Genomic DNA, 7,556 nt, shown 5'->3' on the forward strand with positions numbered 1-7,556 from the left:
CAGTCTTTGTTTTGCAGGAAATAGGTCACTGCATGCGTTAATGGCTCGAAGACAAAATGTACAATGCATCTACATCGCATGCGCCTATCAATCAAGAACGAAGAGATGATCAACGCAATGATGGCGCATGCGACAATCGATCAAGAGCTTTAGCGATCAACGCATTTCAACCACATGTGGTAATAAAAAACAACACCGCATGCGGTGATAGATCGAAGATGTGAAGAGCAACGTATTCACAGATGATTCTGACAAGTGTACAGTTCTTAGTTGTGCAATACTGACGGATTGATCGTGAAACAGAAAGGAATTTTCCATTCTGCTATTTTAGGAACTACTATAATTAGATAGTGGGGACCACAAATTCAAAGAGCCAAGGTCTCGCCTATAAATAGCTTCCTCAAATTTGCTGATACATATAAAGATACAGATATTGGGGATATATACATGCATATAATGATACTGAAAGGAGAAAGGCTGGTCTGAAGTAACTTTATAGAGTAAATCCGGGAGAACTAAGAGACAAGGCCGAAAGGTGAGTCTCCGAGCAAAGAATTCTTCCAATTCCCAAAGCTGAGGCTCTGTGCAAAAGATTAATTCTACCGGGAAAGCAAGCCTGAGAGGGAAGCTTTCCTCTCCACCATATTCATACGCCGACAAGCACAAGTCTCCGATCAGGATCTGTGTCAAGACGTTGACACTCTTTCCGTATTTGTTTCTATTCTCTAATTTATCTTCTGTGTTCATCTTCTTTAATCCCTTATTCACAAACATGTATCAAACGCTTAATTTTAGAATTAAATTTTATCATCGTCATCGTTATCATCTCTCTGTCTCTTTCCATACATTTATCATCCATTTTCTCCATGATGTGTTCTTAATTCCCGGGGTAAATAGCAAGAATTAAGCGAGTGAGTCAATCTGTGGTAAGGAATCAATTAAGTTTAGTTAAAGCATGCTCGATGGCATCTTCACCTGTGAGAGCAGAAGTGAAGATGTTATTCCACCTATTGAGAGAAGGTGGAAGAATGCGTTAAATAAAGCAAGAAGTATTTCCAGAGATGGAAACAACCTTGCATTCATCACGTTCATCTCTGTTTCACCATAGACATATGGGAACGTGACCAATCACCGAGTGGTGTAAGCCAAAGGAAAGTGGAACCTTAGTTGCATCCTTAACGCGATTGACAAACTTGCGATGTTTTTACTTGTTACTTTTTCTCTTTTTGCCTCATTCATAAGACTTGCCATCGCATTCATCGATTCTTTTGTATAACTTCACAGCCAGCCCTCGACCCCTGTATCACATATCATGTATCATTTATCATGTATCATAGTAGGTTAGGAATTAACTTTATCAATGCATCTTTACTTTATCAACGTATTTTTACTTCAGCGTAATTTATATTTCTGTACAAACCAAAATTCTTTATTCATTATTAAAACTGGTCGCATGTATCACATAAGTATCGCATTTAACGACAACAATCCCCGTGTTCGACCTCAGATCACTCTGAGAAACTTGCACTGGAATTATACTTGGTTTCAGCGCAAGGAAACTTGTGACACACACCACTTTATCGCATATTACGGGCATATCACTATCAACACATTCACTTAGAACGTAGTATCGCATAAAATGTCTTTATCACAAAGCACTCGAGCGCATACAGAGCATCATTCATTCATTCATTAGCGCAATAGATAGATAACATTCCATTTTCACTGTTACAAGTTTATGGCAACATGAGCTTGTAACATAATATCTATCATCACAGTGCATGCATAATAAGGAATTATATAAATTTCAGTCAACAATGGGCAGCATTAAATTCCATACCCTGGTCGGTCGCTTGACACTCAGATGCTTTTCAGACGCTGCCCGCTGGAGATGCCCATGTTTGCAAGTGGTGAGTTGACACAAACAGCCCGAATCAATGAATCTTCCTTGCGTTGAATCCCTCCGATGCATGGCCCATGTGTTAGACTTTTCCTGCGACACTTTTCTTAATCATGCGTTAGCCTTTTGTTGAGATCCTGCAATATCATGCGTTAGTGCCGTAGTATTTTAGCAATAAATATTATTTTGCATGAGTTTGATAGTGTTCGAGTAATTCCATGCGTTTTCTCTAAAAATGATGAGATTTTATCATTAAAGACCCTAATTGTTCTAACTTTTGAGACATAATAACTTGTATTTCTACAAGTTATCACACCCCCCAAATTTGAACAATACTTGTCCTCAAGCATTCCATAAATAATTCTTTGTTATCTCTATTGTATTTAGTGTGCAGAGTTCACCTCTCATCATGTTCACTTATAAGTTTGAGACTGGAGTTTGGAAAATATAACGCAGGGTTGATTCTTTTCTAAAAGGAAGAACTTTTTATTTCAGGTGTAGCAAGTTTTCTAAAAGGAAGAACTCCTTTCGTTTCTCAAAACATTCTTGTTTTGTTCTAAACCATCAATGCGTTAGATGCTTTTTAAAATAGATGCCGGTTAAAAGAAAAAGTATAAATTTTCGGTTACTCATGCACTATTGCAGGTGTCCCACTTTCGTTTTGGCTTTGCTCCCATGGGTGTCATACAAGCATCCAACTACGGGTGAGAGCCCTTCATAACTAAACTCATATCTAGCATTAATGCGTTTCGAGATACAGCTTCTTTAAAATAGATAACGTAGTTTTGGGACGCATTTGTCTAGGAGACTTAACTTCGTTTTGGCTTGCCCCCATGGGTTTCATGCGAGCATCCAACTATGGCTAAGTGCCTGTTCCAATTTTTTAACTTATGCCAATTTGAGGTTTTCTTTTTAGAGTAATGACAGAGAAGTTTGCGTTTAACATCTTTCTATTTTGTTTCCTTTCTTTTTAATGTACTCGATTAATGCGTCTTAACTCGGATTTCTCTCACCCCCAAATTTCGAAAAGGCTTTGAGAGTTTTGAAAGGAGTTTTGATTTAAAGCTTGCATGCGTTAGAAAGAAAACATGTAGACTTTTTAGAAAAGTTCAGGCTTTGTTGATTTTTCTAATGCCTACTCTGTACTTATATTGCTAATATCATTGAGGTAAACAACGCACAAGACTAGAAAAATAGCTAAAGAACAAAAAAGTATGCTAAGGATAAACGCAAGGATAAAAAAATGATAGAAGTTTCATTCATTTTCATTGGATAACTAATGTAATAAACAAACATAGCAGACAAATACAAAAGATTAATAGAAACAAAGAACAAAGTAACCAACACCCCCAAACTTATTATACTGGCGCATCATCTCTGCGTTCTTCTACAGGGTCTTCATCCATGAAGCGCAGAGGGTTCCTTAGGTGAGCAAGTAGCAGTGGCAAGGCAAACATTTCGACCAGGACCTGATTAATATACCGTGTTGTGTAGACAAATTGGTCTTGCATTCTTCTTGTTTGTTGCCGCAAGTAATCCTTTAGAACCCTATTTTATTGTTGAAGAGTTTCAATGGACGCGGCTAGTGGTCTGAGTTGATCACTAATGAAAGTTTTCAACTTGTTAATATCAATGTGTGGTTGTGGCGGTGTTGGCTCTTCAGTTCTTTCAACTGGGTCTCCAATATTTCCTGCGTTACTTGACCCTAACCCAGTTGGTTCAAAAATAATTGGAGGCGGCACAAAGGTTGGAATTGGCGCTGGTAAGGGCGAAGGAGGGGGACTAGGGATTTCTTGATCTAAATTGGTAGTCTCGTGCTGCGTTGGATCAAGAATCCCTTCTTGCGGGGCCAAAGGTGAGTTTGGGAGAGGGATGTTTAGGTCTGGCCGCGATTCTTCATCAGTAAACGCATGCTCCGCTTCGTAATCTTCATTCTCCAAAGCTTCATCGCTGTGTTCAATCACTTGGACGTTTGAAAGGTCGAGGTCTGGTTGCCGCTTCCTTGCGAGGTAGGGCAGGCTGGTGTGGCGAACCGCGAAGCACGCGCCTGATCAACTTGATATCCATCAGACCATCGATTTCTTCATAATCATCCCCCAAAGGGATGCCCCACGTTCACACAGCGCATGAATCAGCCAAGGGAAATAGAGTTGTCCTCGTGTTTGGCTTTAATGGCTTTGATTTGGTCCCTTATTATCCTCCCTACGTCTAGAGGAATGCGCTGAATGATGCAGTAAGTGGTCAGGATGCGTTCTTTTGATAATGTTTCATCATGCGTTGTAGGCATGATGCTTTTCTTAATCAAATAATACCATAAGTTTGCGTCTGGTTTTAGATTCCTGGAAGCTAAGATCTTTACTCTACTTCTTGATGTTTGCCATTTGCTTCCAGGTTTGGCCACTATTCTTAACGCATATTCTACTTGGCTTGGAGTCAGATGTTCCAAGATGTGGTTTCCCTCTGCATCTGGGTTACTTGTAATATTGAACACTTCATTAATTTTGTCAGCTGAAAAGCGCACCAAAACACCATCAACGAACGCTGTACTTCTCTTCAAATCAAACTCACTGCTATAAAATTGGCGGACAAGGTTGGGCCAAATCCTCGTATGCCCAATGCATAGTTGACCCCAGCCCATTGCATCCATAGTTTTGGTTATATATGGCGGCAATGGGTTGCGTTTGGGGAAGAAGCCCTTCTCGGCAAGAATGTCACTAAATTGGTGCTTTCTCCATTTGGTCTTTTTAAGTAACGTGTCAGTTACTTTGCGTTTGCCCGCCTCGTGTGCTTTGCCTTCCCGCGCAGCTCCCTTAATTCTTTTTCAACTCTTTTTGAGGGCTGACTTCCTCACCCCCTACTTTCGGGTTAGTATTGCTCCAATTCCTTTTCTAAACATATAGACATTGAGCAGCTCTCATGCGTTGCACCCTCAAGATTAGATGCGAATTGCTTTTCTTCATCCTCCAAAAATAATTTCCTTTTTCTCATCATTCTCTTTTCTTTCGATGACCCTTCATTCGGTCAGATTGGCGAGGTTGTGACGCGTTCGGGCCAACTTCCCCTTCTCATTCTTCATCTTCTTCTTCCAATCCTGCTTTAAGCATCATCGCATAACGCTCCACTTCATCGATTTCAATTGATGATTCGGTTGGGTCAGGATGCATCACTTGTTCATCTTCTACTTGACCTTGGTCAAACTTGCCAAAATCACTTCCAAAAATTTCTGATCATCTCTCTGAGCCAATTTCGCAAGCTCTCGATGTTTCACTCTGATGCAGGACTATCAGAGTTAAGCTAGGGATGATTGGTGGGGTGCCAGATGGGGTATGCGGCGCACCTAGGAGATGAAATGATCATGGGTGAACGCGGCGGAAGGGGTTGGTGAACTCCTTCTTCTTCAATGAGGTAAATGGTGGCTAAGGGTTAGATGGATAATGGGGAGTGGACGCATTGCGGGCGATGGTACGTTGTGGAATGAGCGGGAATAGGGTCATGCATCACACCCACTGGCGTAATATTTTGGAATAAACGATGGTGGGGGGCTTTTGTGTAGGGTTCTTGGCAGCTGCGGAGGAAGAAGGGTGCTGCTGCCTCGGTTTGGCGGGAGTTTTGGGTTTTAGGTTTGACGGTGGTTTTGGTTTTTGGTGGTTTTTAGAGGATTTCGAGTTTGTGGTGGTTTTGATGGGTTTCGACCGAGATGGTCGCTGGGAATGTAGAGAAGGCTCGCCGTGCGAAGGCTTGGTCGGAAAGAGGGTTTTTGACGTTCAGCGAGGGTTTTGGAGGGGGGAGGGGGACATTGAAACAGAAGAAGATGAGAAAGAACTTACCAGCGATGCGCTTCCATAGCTCAGTGACTGGTTTTGGCTGTCAGATGCTGAAGACATTGTTGCTGAAGGCTGACCGGCGTAGCGAACTTGATCGAAGTGGTGGTGAAGTTTGGGAGCTAGGGTTTTTTTTTTCAAAGTCGGGTTAAAGAAGATGGAAGAAGAGAGAATATCGAAGATTTGCATTTTATAGCTCTGGGGAGAGAGGATTGTGACGTCAGGCGGCGCCTGACATCCTCATTTATTAAGAAGACGAAAGGACATGGCTAGGGTTTCTAGGCAATCAAGTGTAATGCAAAGACAATAAAACAATGAGTAAACACAAACGCAGTGATAAAATACATAATGCAAAAGAAATGAAGATAGAAGAAGCATCCCTAGAATATGTGTCGATGTGAACGTAGGGATGCTTCGACGCAAGCCTCAGTTGGCTTCGTGTAATACGAGGGATGACTTCTGTCGTTCTACACCATTTTCAATGTAAGACTTCACTCCTTGCCCATTTACTTTGAACGTATTTGTGCCATCCTCCTACGTCGACTCTACTGCTCCGTTGGTATTCCTTGGGGTTTCCGTGTTGTTGGGCAAAACTCCAGGCTACCGATTCTTTATCTCACTCGCAATCTGCCCCACCTGTATCTTCAGAGTTCTAATGGAAGACGCCTGGCTTTTTAGCAATGCGTTGTTCTGGATGATATACTTCTTTAAGAGGTTTTCAAGCAGAGATGTTGAACTCGACGCATGACCTCCTCTATTAAAGGGTGGTTGGTGTGGCTGTTGTGTTGGCTGGAATCTAGGCGGCGGTCCTTGCCTCTGCTGCTGGTTTACCTTTGAGTGGTGTGGCTCCTATTGATTACCTGCCCAAGAGAAATTTGGATGGTTCCTCCATCTGGAATTATATGTGGGTAATCAGAGTGGTGTGGTTATTTTTAATAAAGCATACCGATTGCGGATTTTGTGGGTAATCAGAGTAGGAATGGGGATCTCCACAGCCCACATAGTTAACCATGGGCTGTATGAATGTTTTTACCTGATTTACCTTTTGTAAGTTTGATGCATTCTTCAGTGATATATTCTGGAATAGCCATTTGTGCAGAGAGTGTGGCTGCATTAGAGTCAATAGAATTCACATTCTGAGATCGCCTCTTCCTTTCTGCTCTTGCGTCGTAAGTGTCATCCACCCATTCCACATTATGCGTGGCTATGCGGTCCAGTATTTCCTTAGCTTCATTATAAGATTTGTCCATGATCCGCCAGCTGCAGCTGCATCGGCTGCCCTTTGAGACGCTCTATTTAATTCGCCATAGAAAGTCTCCATCTTGATGGTTAACGGTAATCCATGATTGGGGCAATTCTTGACTAATCCTTTAAAGCGCTCCTATGCGGCACTCAAGGTTTCAGCTTCTTCCTGCTCGAAGTTCATGATCTCTCTCTCTGCCTCCTTGCATTTGTGGTGGGTGGGAAGTATTTCTGCATGAATTTCTCCATCAACTTTTCCCAAGTCGTGATCTCTCCAAGCTCCAAAGAACTTACCTATTGTTTTGCGTCGTCATGCAGAGAATATGGGAATAAAGATAGCCTGGTAGCTTCTTGAGTGATTCCAGGAGTCACAAACAAGTTACACGTCTCCAGGAAAAATTTCATGTGGGTGTGAGGGTCTTCTCCCCGAGCACCCCCAAATTGTTCAGCTGTTTGGAGCATTTTGTAACATCACAGATTTCATCTCAAATCTTATCCCATCTGGCGTTGGATATATGATCCCTGGTGAGAAATCATACAACCCAGGAGATGCACACTCCCACATGGGATGCGTACTACTGTTTGCCATTATG

At 42.0% G+C, this 7,556-nt stretch overlaps 1 non-coding gene across 1 annotated transcript; it reads left to right on the plus strand.

Moving 5' to 3' along the window:
• Positions 1-7,058: 7,058 nt before the first annotated feature.
• LOC120070449 lies at positions 7,059-7,164 on the plus strand. Its single transcript, XR_005479945.1, has one exon. It is a non-coding gene; the product is annotated as a small nucleolar RNA R71 (small nucleolar RNA).
• Positions 7,165-7,556: the final 392 nt, after the last annotated feature.

This window comes from Benincasa hispida, chromosome 1 (genome assembly GCF_009727055.1).
Source record: "Benincasa hispida cultivar B227 chromosome 1, ASM972705v1, whole genome shotgun sequence".
Classification (NCBI taxonomy): Eukaryota; Viridiplantae; Streptophyta; class Magnoliopsida; order Cucurbitales; family Cucurbitaceae; genus Benincasa; species Benincasa hispida.